The 18,025-nt window shown below is 42.7% G+C and overlaps 1 pseudogene; it reads right to left on the reverse strand.

Moving 5' to 3' along the window:
- Positions 1-14,024: 14,024 nt before the first annotated feature.
- On the reverse strand, positions 14,025-14,142 carry LOC126429095 (5S ribosomal RNA; annotated as a pseudogene).
- Positions 14,143-18,025: the final 3,883 nt, after the last annotated feature.

The raw sequence follows: 18,025 nt of genomic DNA on the forward strand, positions 1-18,025 counted from the left end.
CATGCCACATTTGACACTAGTGAACAGCGATAATAACCAACACTATTGCTCATATTGCCTAACAGTAGATTTGTTCAAATGGTTCAAATGGCTCTGAGCACTATGGGACTCAACTGCTGAGATCATTAGTCCCCTAGAACTTAGAACTAGTTAAACCTAACTAACCTAAGGACATCACACACATCCATGCCCGAGGCAGGATTCGAACCTGCGACCGTAGCGGTCTCGCGGTTCCAGACTGCAGCGCCAGAACCGCGCGGCCACTTCGGCCGGCCAGTAGATTTGTTGAATGAATCAGAATGAAGTAACTAACGAACAGCTGGCTACGGCCATTACACACGCGACGACACACTGTGTCCTCCGCCACTTCGCTCTTCTAGCAAAACAAATTTCTCAACAATTCGCGACAGTCGGTGTGGTCGCCGCCAGCCAATAGCTACCAGCAATGACTCCAGAGTTTCTGCTTCAACCTCTCAGCCGATCGGTTATGTTACCAAATATGGGTCTAGGCCTCTCAACTAATAGGAAGCGACTCTACTGTTTCCATGTGCTTTGTGACGTGGTTACCCGTCATAATGACGTCTACACCTCGTAAAAGGCTTCCGCAACTGTGGGGATTCCTACATATTGCACAGTATTATACTTGGATTGACTCTGATTTGTCATAAATACTGTATCTGAGTCCACCACCGTGGAATTTGCATCTTGCATCCAGGGATGGGAAAAACCCACCGTTTAAAACGATACCGGTGTTTCAGTTATGACTACCGTTATTTTTGGTATTTGTTTCATCTCAGTTATAGCAAGTTTTTTTTATTGTTTACTAATAAACGAGTAAAAAACCTAAATATGAATTAACCGTAGCAGCAGTGCTAAGATTTTTAGTTTCTAAGTAAACCTGTTTAAAAAAGGAATAATTTTTATTCTTCAAATTTGCGTTGGTTTGAAACATTGTATTATTATAGAAAACGATCAATGCTCTTTTAGTAACAATGTCGGCAGAAATGGGAAAAAAAGCACATGACCTAAAGATTGGTGTAACGTTGTTGAGACAATAATGTCCTTGTCGCCGTGTGTCGCTAATATCCGCATGTGCTGGACTTGCCCCACCTGTTCTACACGATAATTTCTAATTGTCGTCGCCGGACATCCGTTGTATTACGGAGTAGCACCAACCCCGGACTGAAAATATTTTTACGAAGTACAAAGCGTCATTTGTCCGTCATTCATGTGAAGTAATAAAAGAGGCAGGAATTTATTGAAACTGTAACAAATTAAAAATTTAACAACTCGTTCGTAGTATACAATAACCGTAGAAAGTAGCTGATGTACTGCCTGTGTCTACGTAACACGTCTTTATTTGCTTGTAGTCCTTGAAAGCGGACAGCTTAACGAGAAAAATGGAGTTCCTCAACTTCAGTTTCCATTTAGCTCTGACTATTCGTAACACTCAAATAATGGCATGATAACTGACTACAATATGATGTTTGAGCACAGTTTACAAAAAAAATTGAATTAGTAGGAGAATACGGGTGAGTCTTTTTTTGTCGTATTCAGTCACTTATTACTTCTTCAGAAAACCAGCGAACGGTGGATGGACTAAATTTTCTTTTTTTCCCATTTAATGCAATGTTTTGATTGTATGTATCTTGAAACTGAGTCAAAATTATTGAATCTTTGTTAGATTTCTGCGTACGTTACAGGAACTAAAAGGAATAAAATTCAGAAATCGATTAATACAGAAACCGGCTATTTTGAGCGACTTTAATAGTAACGTTAAACCGGTCTGAAAAAAAGAAAAAAAAAAAGAAACCGGTTGTTTCCACGATACCCGCCATCCCCATTTCCAGCCAGTGGTCACAACTGGGCTCACTTCACTTACAGCCAGCCTTCTGTCCCGGAGGGCCACTGCTCGAAACCAGTACAGTGTCTCTGCTCAACCACGTACATCTGGTTGGGCATACTGGTGCATCCGTTGCTGGTAACCGCCTCTCTCTGCAGTATTCACGGCGGGTTTCTGCAGCTACTGGCACCCCCTGCCTTGAGCCGGCGAAGCCGTGTCCAGACGGTTCACATGCAGCACCGGCTCCGTACGTCAGCGTCCCTGCCCAGCCGCTGTCGTCTGCACACGTACAGCGGGAGTGACCACGGCACAGTACAGCTGAGTGCTCTAGTTTACTCCTCTATAAAATGTTTGACTACTAACAACTTTGCCGGCCGAAGTGGCCGTGCGGTTAAAGGCGCTGCAGTCTGGCACCGCAAGACCGCTACGGTCGCAGGTTCGAATCCTGCCTCGGGCATGGATGTTTGTGATGTCCTTAGGTTAGTTAGGTTTAACTAGTTGTAAGTTCTAGGGGACTAATGACCTCAGCAGTTGAGTCCAATAGTGCTCAGAGCCAGTTTACTAACAACTTTGATACGAGCGACTATTGGCCATCATCCTGACAACAGACCATCACCTCAACTCAAGCTTGCCACTGTGAGGATCATCTACCCCAGACCTCTACAGGCAGGAAGATTGATTGCTGAAATGCATCTGTACGTGCTGCAAGTAATTTAATCTTTCTTTCTCGGGCCATGTGAGAGCGATACATAAGGGCTGAGGAATAGCGATGGATCATCGGTTCCCAATCTACATCTACATCTACATCTACATTTATACTCCGCAAGCCACCCAACCGTGTGTGGCGGAGGGCACTTTACGTGCCACTGTCATTACCTCCCTTTCCTGTTCCAGTCGCGTATGGTTCGCGGGAAGAACGACTGTCTGAAAGCCTCCGTGAGCGCTCTAATCTCTCTAATTTTTCATTCGTGATCTCCTCGGGAGGTATAAGTAGGGGGAAGCAATATATTCGATACCTCATCCAGAAATGCACCCTCTCGAAACCTGGGAGCAAGCTACACCGCGATGCAGAGCGCCTCTCTTGCAGAGTTTGCCACTTGAGTTTATTAAACATCTCAGTAACGCTATCACGGTTACCAAATAACCCTGTGACGAAACGCGCCGCTCCTCTTTGGATCTTCTCTATCTCCTCCGTCAAACCGATCTGGTACGGATCCCACACTGATGAGCAATACTCAAGTATAGGTCGAACGAGTGTTTTGTAAGCCACCTCCTTTGTTGATGGACTATATTTTCTAAGCACTCTCCCAATGAATCTCAACCTGGTACCCGCCTTACCAACAATTAATTTTATATGATCATTCCACTTCAAATCGTTCCGCACGCATACTCGCAGATATTTTACAGAAGTAACTGCTACCAGTGTTTGTTCCGCTATCATATAATCATACAATAAAGGATCCTTCTTTCTATGTATTCGCAATACATTACATTTGTCTATGTTAAGGGTCAGTTGCCACTCCCTGCACCACGTGCCTATCCGCTGCAGATCTTCCTGCATTTCGCTACAATTTTCTAATGCTGCAACTTCTCTGTATACTACAGCATCATCCGCGAAAAGCCGCATGGAACTTCCGACACTATCTACTAGGTCATTTATATATATCATGAAAAGCAAGGGTCCCATAACACTCCCCTGTGGCACGCCAGAGGTTACTTTAACGTCTGTAGACGTCTCTCCATTGATAACAACATGCTGTGTTCTGTTTGCTAAAAACTCTTCAATCCAGCCACACAGCTGGTCTGATATTCCGTAGGCTCTTACTTTGTTTATCAGGCGACAGTGCGGAACTGTATCGAACGCCTTCCGGAAGTCAAGAAAAATAGCATCTACCTGGGAGCCTGTATCTAATATTCTCTGGGTCTCATGAACAAATAAAGCGAGTTGGGTCTCACACGATCGCTGTTTCCGGAATCCATGTTGATTCCTACATAGTAGATTCTGGGTTTCCAAAAACGACATGATACTCGAGCAAAAAACGTGTTCTAAAATTCTACAACAGATCGACGTCAGAGATATAGGTCTATAGTTTTGCGCATCTGCTCGACGACCCTTCTTGAAGACTGGGACTATCTGTGCTCTTTTCCAATCATTTGGAACCCTCCGTTCCTCTAGAGACTTGCGGTACACGGCTGTGAGAAGAGGGGCAAGTTCTTTCGCTTACTCTGTGTAGAATCGAATTGGTATCCCGTCAGGTCCAGTGGACTTTCCTCTATTGAGTGATTCCAGTTGCTTTTCTATTCCTTGCACACTTATTTCGATATCAGCCATTTTTTCGTTTGTGCGAGGATTTAGAGAAGGAACTGCAGTGTGGTCTTCCTCTGTGAAACAGCTTTGGAAAAAGGTGTTTAGTATTTCAGCTTTACGCGTGTCATTCTCTGTTTCAATGCCATCATCATCCCGTAGTGTCTGGATATGCTGTTTCGAGCCACTTACTGATTTAACGTAAGACCAGAACTTCCTAGGACTTTCTGTCAAGTCGGTATATAGAATTTTACTTTCGAATTCACTGAACGCTTCACGCATAGCCCTCCTTACGCTAACTTTGACATCGTTTAGCTTCTGTTTGTCTGAGAGGTTTTGGCTGCGTTTAAACTTGGAGTGGAGCTCTCTTTGCTTTCGCAGTAGTTTCCTAACTTTGTTGTTGTACCACGGTGGGTTTTTCCCGTCCCTCACAGTTTTACTCGGCACGTACCTGTCTAAAACGCATTTTACGATTGCCTTGAACTTTTTCCATAAACACTCAACATTGTCAGTGTCGGAACAGAAATTCTCGTTTTGATCTGTTAGGTAGTCTGAAATCTGCCTTATATTACTCTTGCTAAACAGATAAACCTTCCTCCCTTTTTTTAATATTCCTATTAACTTCCATATTCAGGGATGCTGCAACGGCCTTATGATCACTGATTCCCTGTTCTGTACATACAGAGTCGAAAAGTTCGGGTCTGTTTGATATCAGTAGGTCCAAGATGTTATCTCCACGAGTCGGTTCTCTGTTTAATTGCTCGAGGTAATTTTCGGATAGTGCACTCAGTATAATGTCACTCGATGCTCTGTCCCTACCACCCGTCCTAAACATCTGAGTGTCCCAGTCTATATCTGGTAAATTGAAATCTCCACCTAAGACTATAACATGCTGAGAAAATTTATTTGAAATGTATTCCAAATTTTCTCTCAGTTGTTCTGCCACTAATGCTGCTGAGTCGGGAGGTCGGTAAAAGGGCGTAATTACCCTTGAGGAGTAAAATGAAATTTTCTTAGGGGTAAAAACGAACCGGCTTCACTGTGTTTCTGTCACGAATCTAAACTATTTTCAGAAGATCATTACTATTATAACTATTTCGTAAGACTGTAATATTGATTAGTGGTAGCAAAAGGTTACAATTATTATATTTTTTTAGACCCTAGCATTAACTGTGAAATATAATGGAGGCTACGGACAGTAAAACGAACGTATAAAAACTTCCTTCCACCCACAGTCCAGCTAAAAAAAAAAAAAAAAAAAACGGGGTTCAAATGGCTCTGAGCACTATGGGACTTAACATCTATGGTCATCAGTCCCCTAGAACTTAGAACTACTTAAACCTAACTAACCTAAGGACATCACACAACACCCAGTCATCACGAGGCAGAGAAAATCCCTGACCCCGCCGGGAATCGAACCCTGGAACCACAGTCCAGCTAATACACACATATTTTTCACTTTGTACCATGCATCTAAACTACGATATATACATCACACATGCTTAAATATCTTGTGAAAATGCCCTCTGAGGGTTGTAGACAGTCCCTGCAGTGAACCAGACATTGCTACATTATTCACTTCGCAACTGTAAATAAAATAACTCATAACACAATGAAGCGGTAACTATGTTACGTCTTCGTGCCTTTTCGTAGCTACTTTTTCGCCTACAGCCGTTTGCGCTTCGCAGTTGAAAGCCGTCAAAAGCGCTGTAAGCTGGCAGGGATTTCCCTAATCTGACTCGACTGTGGTAGTAAAGAGTAAATGTATTAAAACTTAAAGCATGATGCAGCAATTTTCTCGCTTCTCAGTGTTTGTGACCTCATATATCTTGAACTACGTGTCCTACAATGACGTATTTGTGTAGGTACATTCAGTGGCATACCTGGATACTGTATGCGAAATTGACTGCAAGTAGAGTTAGAAGCACAGAAGTAATACGTTTAAGCCTCATGCATGACGTCAGATTATTTCACATATGTCGCGTCATATGCCCCAAACTATGTTAGGACGGTGTTTATTATCCCCAGAGCGATTGTTGTTGACGGTAAAGGTTATTTGTACGTGTGGCTGAGATCGCTCCAGTGGTTCACGATGAGATGTGCAACACACACATACACACACATCCATTTCTGTAATATTTATGTGTCATCAGACACGAAGCACTGGCATCCTGAAGTCTTCCAATTTCTGCCTGTTCAGAAGTAAGGAACCCAGCAATCAAGCAGTTTGTGAACTATGAGTATGGTACATCCATTTCAACTAGGGTGATCTTAAAAGGGAGTCTAGGACGCAGGTGAAACAAGTGTCACTAGGCAGAGGAGTGGTCCAGAGGATGCATGTTTTGTAACAAGTGTCAAATTTCACTGTGGGTAATTAGCTTTCTTTTCTGAAGAGGACTTGAAGGTAGCACTCGCAATGCAGTGAGAACTCCTCCGTCATTCTATAAAGCAAGGTTGTCAGAAATTAGCCGTATCAATTTTCTCATTGACTCACTAGTTCGTGATTTAATAAAACACCTATTAAAAATATCGTTTATCTTTCAGCAGTTTGAAGATAAGGTTTCTCAAAGAAAATTATTTTTCACTCTAAAATTTAGTTAGGTGCTACCGCTGATGAACGTGATGGGAGGGGGATAAAATCTAATATCTGACTGCGCTCTGGGGTAATGGTCTCAGAATGGCTCGGAACCACGTCTCTAGATTCTTCACATAATACGCATTGTTGGAACCTCGTAAGTAGGCTTTTGTGGGATAATTGGGATCTATCTTCAAACGTCTGCCAGTTTCGGGTTGTCATAATTTTCGTAAGACTGTCTCGTGAGTCAAAAAAAATCTATGACGATCCATGTCGTCTTCATTTGCATACGTTCAATATCCCTTGTTAGTTCTGGTAGGACCACACATACTTAGCAATATTCCAAGGTGAGACTCACAAGTGACTTCTTGAGCTGCCTCTTTTGTAGACTGCCAGGATTTTCTAATATCATGCCAACGAAACAAAGTCTTACCTGCAACTGAACCTATTTGATCATTCCATTTCATATAGCTAACAATTAGTACACTCAGGTATTTATATAGTCAGACTGACTCGAGTGGCGTCTCATTGCCATTTTACTTGTAAGTAGGCTGTTTAGGTTTTTATGTTGGTGACACCACGTAATGCTCTGTATTAAAATCGCTGACTGCGCTGTGTGCAGTCTGTGGCTGGTTGGACTCGTTGTTGCACGTTTTACGCCAATGTAGTGTTGGGCAGTTGGATGTGAACTGCCTGTAGCGTTGGGCAGTTGGAGGTGAGCCGCCTGCAGTGGTGGATGTGGGGAGAGAGATGCCAGAGTTCTGAGATGTTAATATGAGCGGACTATCTGGACGTTTGTCCGTGAGAAAAAGGAAATTTGATAAACTGGATGTCACGAATATATATACAAGGTGAGTCACCTAACATTACCGCTGGATATATTTCGTAAACCACATCAAATACTGACGAACCGATTCCACAGACCGAACGTGAGTAGAGGGGCTAGTGTAATTGTTTAATACAAACCATACAAAAATGAACGGAAGTATGTTTTTTAACACAAATCTACGTTTTTTTAAATGGAACCACGTTAGTTTTGTTAGCACATCTGATTATATAAACAAATACGTAATCAGTGCCGTTTGTTGCATTGTAAAATGTTAATTACATCCGGAGATATTGTAACCTGAAGTTGACGCTTGAGTACCACTCCTCCGCTGTTCGATCGTGTGTATCGGAGAGCACCGAATTACATAGAGATCCAAAGGGAACGGTGATGGACCTTAGGTACAGAAGAGACTGGAACAGCACATTACGTCCACATGCTAACACCTTTTTATTGGTCATTTTCACTGATGCACATGTACATTACCATGAGGGGTGAGGTACATCTACACACGTGGTTTCCGTTTTCAATTACGGAGTGGAATAGAGTGTGTCCCGACATGTCAGGCCAATAGATGTTCAGTGTAGTGGCCATCGTTTGCTGCACACAATTTCAGTCTCTGGCGTAATGAATGTCGTACACGCCGCAGTACATCTGGTGTAATGTCGCCGCAGGCTGCCACAATACGTTGTTTCATATCCTCTGGGGTTGTAGGCACATCACGGTACACATTCTCCTTTAACGTACCCCACAGAAAAAAGTCCAGAGGTGTAAGATCAGGAGAACGGTCTGGCCAATTTATGCGTCCTCCACGTCTAATGAAACGCCCGTCGAACATCCTATCAAGGGTCAGCCTAGTGTTAATTGCGGAATGTGCAGGTGCACCATCATGCTGATACCACATACGTCGAGCAACGTTGGCAGATCATTCTGTAGAAACGCGATGTATGTTGCAGCTGTTTGGGCCCCTGCAATGAAGTGAGGACCAATGAGGTGGTCGCCAATGATTCCGCACCATACATTTACAGTCCACGGTCGCTGTCGCTCTACCTGTCTGAGCCAGCGAGGATTGTCCACGGACCAGTAATGCATGTTCCGTAGATTCACTGCCCCGTGGTTTGTGAAACCCGCTTCATCGGTAAACAGGTAGAACTGCGACGTATTCTCTGTTAATGCCCATTGACAGAATTGCACTCGATGATTAAAGTCATCACCATGTAATTGCTGAAGTAGCGACACATGAAACGGGTGAAAGCGGTGACGATGCAGTATGCGCAAGACACTACTCTGACTCAGTCCACCGGCTCTCGCAATGTCCCGTGTACTCATGTGTGGGTTCATGGCAACAGCAGCTAACACACCAACTGCACCCGCTTCTCCTGTGACGGGCCTGTTACGGACCCGTTTGCGTGCTACGACCATACCTGTTGCATACAGTTGGCGGTAGATGTTTTGCAATGTGCGGCACGTTGGATGCTCTCTGTCCGGGTACCGTTCTGCATACACCCTGCACGCTTCAGCTGCATTTCGTCGACACTCGCCATAGGTGAGTATCATCTCCACCTTTTCAGAGTTCGAATACACCATGGTCACAGTTCCTACAACACTACACTATCACAGACGTCTGGTTACACGGTGTACTACAGTTGGTTTGCGTGCGGAGACGAATGCAGAATAACAATAGCAGCAAGCGCTACATGCGGACACTTCGACGGCTAGACGAAACCACAACAGTGCACTAAGCCACACTCGTAAACACGGTCGTCATCGTAAACATGTCCCTGAAGATGCTGCTCGCCGACCGTGGCCCGTGTTTGTTACAACACGCAACTGAACGTCGGAGGTTTCAAGCGTCAACTTTAGGTTACAATATCTCCGGAAGTAATTAACACTTTACAATGCAACAAACGGCACTGATTACGTATTTGTTTATATGTTCAGATGTGCTAACAAAACTAACGTGGTTCCATTTTTAAAAAAACGTAGGTTTGTGTTAAAAAACATACTTCCGTGCATTTTTGTATGGTTTGTATTAAACAATTACACGAGCCCCTCTCCTCACGTTCGGTCTGTGGAATCGGTTCGTCAGTATTTGATGTGGTTTACGAAATATATCGAGCGGTAACGTTAGGTGACTCACCCTGTATATATATATGAGTTTTGAACACATTATTAAGGTAAATACATTGTTTGTTCTCTATCAAAATCATTCATTTGCTAACTATATGCCTACCAGCAGCCTTCAGTAGTTAGAATCTTTTATTTAGCTGACAGTATTGGCGCTCGCTGTGTTGCAGTAGTTCGAATAATGAAGAGTTTTGTGGTGTAAGTGATTCATGAAGGTTATATGTTAATATTAGTCAGGGCTATTCTCTTGTAGGGATTATTGAAAGTCAGATTGCGTTGCGCTAAAATATTGTGTGTCAGTTTAGTAATGATCAGAATAAGTGAAGAGAGAACTGTTTCAGTACGTTCAGTTTCACTCTGGAGTTTGAAAACCACGTAAGGTAGAAGTTTTACCAGCACAGTCATTCTTTACACTCAAATGGGGAAGTTTCATGCTTATAGGATACTTCTTTCCTGCGTGTCGTAAAGTGGACAATTTGACATTTTTGTAAATTTAAAGCAAGTTGCCAGTCTTTCCATCGGTTTGAAATCTTGAACTGACTGGCAACTTGTGCACCTTACCTTACACAGTACACCATTAAAGATAACTAACATCTCCAAATTCTAATTTCACTATCAACATTTTTTGGCTGGTCATTAATATCCAACAGGAATACTGTGCCTCTCAATACACTTCTCTGTGGTGCGACTGAAGTCATTCCAATTTTTTTTTTTCCCCCAGACTACCCATTCAAAATAACATGGTGCGATCACTTTACACCTGTCGAGTCACAAGTTATGTTTCATACCCCGTATGATGGTACTTTACTTAATAATAATTATTGTGGTGCCGATTCAAATGCTTTTCGAAGCCACTAAATGCTGCAACCACCCTATTACCTTCACCATGGCTTTCATCTGAGAGAAGCGCAAATTCCGTGTCGCAGGACCCATTGTTTTTGGAATGCTTGCTGATGGGCATGGAGAAAGCTGTTGCAGATACCTGATAATGTTGAGCTCAATATATGGTCTAGGATTTTACAACAGTGTCGTTAGAGTCACACTGTCATTTCCAACATTAAGAGACGATGTAGCGCTTTTCATTCACTTCAGACAACAAAGCACTAAAAGCGTCTGTACCTTTAGAACACAAAGCAAGAAGCACTGCAGCTTACTGAAATTACCTTCCGACTTCTAGTGAAGTATTGCTGAGACTTGGCATTTGCCGTGGAACGCCTCTGCAGTGGATTTCTGGATCGCCGCTTTCACCGAGTGCGGAGCGCGCATTGTGAGTAGCGGCGGTTCAGTAACAAAGCCGCGGTAATTGGCACCATTACGGCCGCAGGCCATGCCGCGGCACGGGGCTTATCTGATAAGTCGAAACTGGAACTCGCTCTAGAATTTAATCCTGATTAAGGGCCCTGTTGTCGATAATTTAACCGCGCATTGGCTTTAGATAGAGATAGCTTCCCGCAGAGTACACAAAAGCGAGCTGGAAACTCATCTAAATGCAAAGTGTTAGGTTTTAATTTGGAGCTACCGTGCACCAGTTGCTGCTCTGCTCTATTCGTAGCGGTATTGTGTAGATTCGCACAGATTTACCAAATTAGTTCACGATGATTATTTACTAAATCGGGAAAAAAAGGGAAGTATCACAACTTACGACTTGAACTGCATTCACCGTCTAATGTGCCAAATACTTCAAGTCACAAGGGCCATGTTGGTAAAAATTATGACATTGTGCCATTCAACGGAACAACATGTACATTGCAAAAATGTTGCGCATTCAAAAATAGATCAAATCCGCACAAGACATATAGAGTTTGGCTCCCATTGTGACACAAGCACTATCACTTCAAGTGACACCCGAGAACCTTTCTCATCATGGATTTGTTAGTCACCACTTCGTGTTTGAACAACTAAACCACTCAGTCTACAGGCCACAAGTGGCCCAACGGGACCAACCGACCGCCGAGTCATCCTCAGAGGCGGATGCGGATAGAAGGTCAGCACACCGCTCTCCCGGTCTTTATGACGGTGTTCTTGACCGAAGCCGCTACTGTTCGGCCGAGTAGATCCTCAGCTGGCATCACGAGGCTGAGTGCACCCCGAAAAATGGCAACAGCGCATGGCGGCCTGGATGGTGACCCATCCAAGTGCCGACCACGCCCGACAGCGCTTCACTTCGGTGATCTCACGGGAACCGATGTAGCCACTGCGGAAAGGCCGTTTAAACAACTAAGTACAAAAAATAATAAAAAAATTAAACAATACTTTGGAACTACAATATCATCGCCACCTGTCGTTATTATTTTTGTTTTCAACACAGAAATCTCCTTGTTGCACCCACGACACTGAACACTCCATTGTTTCGTTAAATATTCGTATCGACGTTATTCTGTCTCTTCCTCATCCAAAATAACTAGAGAGAAAAGTATTATGGTAGCAACTAGGAGGTTTCGAAACATAATGAAAACTTCTTCTTGGTTGTATGAACTTGTTATATAAAACGAACAATCTTACAGGTGGGCGTGCTCATAGGCAATGCCTTCGAATTTTCAGTGTCAAAACTATTAAAGCTTTTTAAATGAAACAAACATTATTAACATTCTAGATATTTCTTTTTCATGTGTACATGATTATTTATCAACAGTCACCCTCGTGACGAGCACTTTTCTCTCAACGAAACTTCAGTTTGTTGATACCGTTACTGTAGAATGTTTCACTTGGAAGAACTCTTCGACATACACCGAGTTAAAAAAGTCATCGGATGCCTCCTGATATCGTGTCGGATTCCCTTTATTAAGGCTTAGTGCAGCAATTCGACGTGGCATGGTTTCAACAAATCGTTGGATGTCCCCTGTGGAAATATTGAGCTATGCTGCCTCTATAGTCGACAATAATTGTGAAAGTGTTGCCGGTGCAGGATTTTGTGCAACAACTGAATTATCGATTATGTCCCAAAAATGTTCGATTCGATTCATGCTGGTGACTTAGGTGGCCAAATCATTCCCTCGAACTGTCCAGAACGTTCTTCAAGCCAGTGGCGAACAATTGTGTCTGGTGACATGGAGCACTGTCATCCATCAGAAATCTGTCGTTGTTTGGGACATGAAGTCCATCAATGGCTGCAGATGGTCTCTTAGTAGCCGAGCAGATTGATTTCCAATCAAAGACCGTTTCATTTGGATCACAGGTGCCAGTCTATTCCATGTAAACACAGCTTTTACCATTATGGAGCCACGAGCAGCTTCCACAGTGCCTTGTTGACAGTTTCGATCCATAGCTTTGTGGGGTCTGTGCCACACTCGAACCCTACCATCAGTTCTTACCAGCTGAAATTGGGACTCATCTGATCAATCCACCGTTTTCCAGTCGTCTGGTATCCAACCGAGCCCAGGAGAGGCGCTGCAGGCAATGTCGTGCTATAGCAAAGGTACTGGCGTCGGTCGTCTGCTGCCGTAGCGCATTAACGCCCTGTCCTAATGGATACTTTCGTCGTAAGTCCCACACAGATTTCTGCGATTACTTAGTGCAGTGTTGCTTGTTTGTTAACACTGACAACTCTACGCAAATACCGCTGCTCTCGGCCGTTAAGTGAAGGCCGTCGGACACTACATTGTCTCTGGTGAGAAGCAACGCCTGAAATTTCGTATTCTTAGCACAGTCTTGACACTGAAGATCTCGGAATATTGAATTCCCTAACTATTTCCGAAACGAAATGTCCCATACGTCTAGTTCCAACTATCATTCCGTATTCAACGTCTGTTAGTTTCCGTCGTGTGGCCATCATCATTTCGGAAACCTTTTCTCATGACTCTCCTGAGTACAAATGACAGCTCCGCTAATCCACTGCCCTTTTACACATTGTGTACGCGATGCTTCTCCCATCTGTATGTCTGGATATCGCTATCCACGACTTTTTCCATCTCACTGTATATACATTACACAGCTCTATGCAGTTCGGAGCCCTCTAGCGGCGAATGGCTGCAAATAAGCAGTCATGAAGATTAAAGCCGTAGAATTATAATGTTTTATGAAAATGTCTTAGGGTTTTCACATAAAAAATTCAGACGCATTACTTTTCAGCATACCTTCGTATACATTTAGTTTTCGCGATATCTGTTTCTAACGCACCGTAATAGATATTAACTATTGCTCTTTTTTTCGAACAGGCCATGAAGGCCCAATGGTAACGACCGGCCGCCGTGTGATCCTTCGCCAATAGGCGTCACTGGATGCGGATATGGAGGGCCGTGTGGCCAGCACGCCGCTCTCCCGGCCGTATGTCAGTTTCCGAGACCGGAGCCGCTGTTTTTCAATCAAGTAGCTCCTCAGTATGCCTCACAAGGGCTGAGTGCACCCCGATTGCCAACAGCACTCGGCAGACCGGATGGTCACCCATCTAAGTGCTAGCCCAGCCCGACAGCTCTTAACTTCGGTGATCTGTTGGGAACCGGTGTTACCACTGCGGCAAGGCCGTTGCCTATTGCTCGTTTCTTCTTATTCTTTTCCTTAGCGTTTACCGCCTCTACAGAGGACTCCTCTGTAATCACCATTTGACCAGTACATTCCATTTAAATTTGCAGTCTGATAACCTTCCTGTCGTAGAAATTGTCAGTTACCTAAGGGAAGGAAGACGTGTACACCACATGTAAGCTTTTTACAGTGTGTGAACCTATTTCAGCTGTTCCCGTATCATATTTTCTACGACAAAAAATAAGAACTAGCCTATTATTTGCCTAAGGGTGTGTGGGAAACAGCCTGAAAGCCCCATCCAGGTTGGCCGATGCGACAGCCATATTTCTTACTCCACCGCGCTGTTTCGGTGCGAGTTTGGCTCACTTTCCTACTTCGCAAGCTAGCGCGCGGCGCTTTACGTTATGCGAGCGGGTCAGCCAATGTTGCTGTCGTTTGGAAATTATTAGCACATTCTTCACGACCATTGTTCTGCACAAATTACACCCTTTCGACAAAGTGGAAGTCTTATTAGCGCACTTTAAGACCTATTCACACAAACCATCAGGTATTTTTTGTGTTGTTTCTAAGGCGTTTGATTGCGTATATCGTTTTGCCCCCTAGAAAAACTTTCGTTTTGTGGGACTGATTGTTTAACGCAAAACTGGTTTGAGTAGTACTTAACAAACAGAATGTAAAAATGTTGTGCTGAATAACTGAAACGTTGGAAGGGCAGAAAATTGTACTGACTGGGAAGAAATCAAAAAGAGTAAGACAAGGTTCAATTTTGGGTCCACTCCTGTTTCTGACATATATGATCTTCCACTTAACATTCATCAAGTAGAACTGGTATTTTGCGCAGGTGATTCTAAAGGTACAACAAATCCCATTAGAGATAAAGTAACAGAAGAGATTGTTAATCATGTTCTTCAAAGAATTCTTAAATGGTTCTCTGAAAATGGACTCTCCCTCAATCTTCAGAAAACACTATATATTCAGTTCTGAACAAAAAAATACAGTCATACTAAAAACTGATGTAGCACATGAACAGGAGTCTGTAAACAGGTAACACTGAACGACATTTTGAATCGCACATATTGATGAAAACTTAAATTTGAAAAGGCGTATTAATAAACTGTTCAAACAATTACGTTCAGCTTCATTTGCTCTCCGTATAGTTGCTAGTCTTGGAAACAATATTTTGCATACTTCCATTAAATAACTTTTTGCGGTAACTCATCACTTAGAAAGAAAGTACTGATTGCAACAAAACGAGCAGTAAGAATAATATACGCTGTTCACCCACGATTCGTCATGTTTCGGTCTCTTCAAGGAGTAACGTATTTTAACTGCACCATTACAATACAAATATTCGCTAGTGCAACACATCATAAATAATTTACCACAATATCAGAAAAATACTAATCCCGTACCTATAGCACCAGAGAAAAATTAACTTTTTTACTCATTACTAACACTGGCACAGGTTCAGAAAGAAGTTCAGTGTGCATAAAATGTCCGACAGGTAGCAAAGCAAGTTTTAAATCTAAACTAAAAGCATTAAATAATTACTTCTATACCGTGGAAGAATTTATATTTAAATACCGGTTGCCTCTAAAAAACACCTAGTTTTAAGTGTAGCTGCATAGGTGTATGAATATGTTCGTTATGCGTACCCTATAATCTCACTCGGTGCACATCGTTTCGATAAAATACTTGTTGAAATGATCTGTAGAACATATAACTAACGAACTAACAGGCACTGCACCGAGAAACACGAGGCGATGCAGTGAGTGTTCACGTAGCTTTAGAATGACAGGTACATATGGGGAAGTGCATTAATACCATGACGCTGTCTCATCAGACGGCCGAACTGAGATGTATCGTAGAACTTCACACGATAGTTCCACGATTTTTGATACTACTAGCCTTGGTACCTTGTTCATTACTGCACAGTATGGTTTTACTGATAAACTGAATGTGTGTGTTGTAATTCACTCATCGGTTTTCCGTTTGGGTTTCCTATGACTATGGTATGCTAACTTCTGCTTATTTGGTGTTGTCTCCTTGGTGAACTAAAGATGGTGAACGAATATAGAGACGTTCTGTTACATTTTCAGCTACGCAAGCGGTGTGTGAGTATTAATAAGTTGCCCAGAAAACGTTGACTGGAAACTCCGGAATCTTTAGGGAAAATTTAGAGGACCAATATTTGGGACACACAATGAAAGCACGTTTCACAATCTATTTTGCGTGAAAGCCATTAAGAAAGAAATGGACTACGAGAACGCATAAGGGCAGTAATTTTTAAGCCTGCTGCATTAGCGAATGAAACAGGAAAAGTAGAATTTAATTACGGCATAGCGTACAATCCGTTATGTACTGCGTAGAGCATTGCACTGGCTGTACTTTGTTCATCATAAGAATAAACCTGATGTAAACAAACACAAACGCGATGATTGATCAGCAGCCGGAGCGCACGTTTGCTGGTGTTGTTACGCTCTTGAAAGTAGGTTCTATTTTTGTATTAGATATCTTGTTGTATGGCAGCGTAAATGAAACTTTAAGATATTCTAATGTATTAAGATCCCTCAACGATTTTCTTAATCATGCTTTAGCTACGGAGTTTTTGTTTCAAAAATCGTGTATAGTGGTAATCTGTGCGCTGTCGTGCTCTTACTGTCGCGCTCTTAATGCGTAGTGTGCTAATGGCTGACGTTGCTTCCTGCTCCGTAGTGCAATATGAGCATGGAACACCGTTAAAAAGTGGCAAGGAGAAAGTTGTTCTTAATGCTTTTTCCCAAGTATACAGAACAAAGGCTATTTACAATTTGTACAGAAACCAGATGGCAGTTATAAGAGTCGAGGGACATGAAAGGGAAGCAGTGGTTGGGAAGGGAGTAAGACAGGGTTGTAGCCTCTCCCCGATGTTGTTCAATCTGTATATTGAGCAAGCAGTAAAGGAAACAAAAGAAAAATTCGGAGTAGGTATTAAAATTCATGGAGAAGAAATAAAAACTTTGAGGTTCGCCGATGACATTGTAATTCTGTCAGCGACAGCAAAGGACTTGGAAGAGCAGTTGAATGGAATGGACAGTGTCTTGAAAGGAGGATATAAGATGAACATCAACAAAAGCAAAACGAGGATAATGGAATGTAGTCGAATTAAGTTGGGTGATGCTGAGGGAACTAGATTAGGAAATGAGACACTTAAAATAGTATAGGAGTTTTGCTATTTGGGGATCAAAATAACTGATGATGGTAGAAGTAGAGAGGATATAAAATGTAGACTGGCAATGGCAAGGGAAGCGTTTCTGAAGAAGAGAAATTTGTTAACATCGAGTATAGATTTAAGTGTCAGGAAGTCGTTTCTGAAAGTATTTGTATGGAGTGTAGCCATGTATGGAAGTGAAACATGGACGATAAATAGTTTGGACAAGAAGAGAATAGAAGCTTTCGAAATGTGGTGCTACAGAAGAATGCTGAAGATTAGATGGGTAGATCACATAACTAATGAGGAAGTATTGAATAGGATTGGGGAGAAGAGAAGTTTGTGGCACAACTTGACCAGAAGAAGGGATCGGTTGGTAGGACATGTTCTGAGGCATCAAGGGATCACCAATTTAGTATTGGAGGGCAGCGTGGAGGGTAAAAATCGTAGAGGGAGACCAAGAGATGAATACACTAAGCAGATTGAGAAGGATGTAGGTTGCAGTAGGTACTGGGAGATGAAAAAGCTTGCACAGGATAGAGTAGCATGGAGAGCTGCATCAAACCAGTCTCAGGACTGAAGACCACAACAACAACAACAGAACAAAATCAGCTTTGAAGTTTTTAGAGGTACTGTGTCTGCAAAAGTTAAGGCGTCTTTGAGCAGGAGATGCATCGGTAGTGTTGTGCGACAGTAATGTG

Source organism: Schistocerca serialis, chromosome 1 (genome assembly GCF_023864345.2).
Source record: "Schistocerca serialis cubense isolate TAMUIC-IGC-003099 chromosome 1, iqSchSeri2.2, whole genome shotgun sequence".
NCBI lineage: Eukaryota > Metazoa > Arthropoda > Insecta > Orthoptera > Acrididae > Schistocerca > Schistocerca serialis.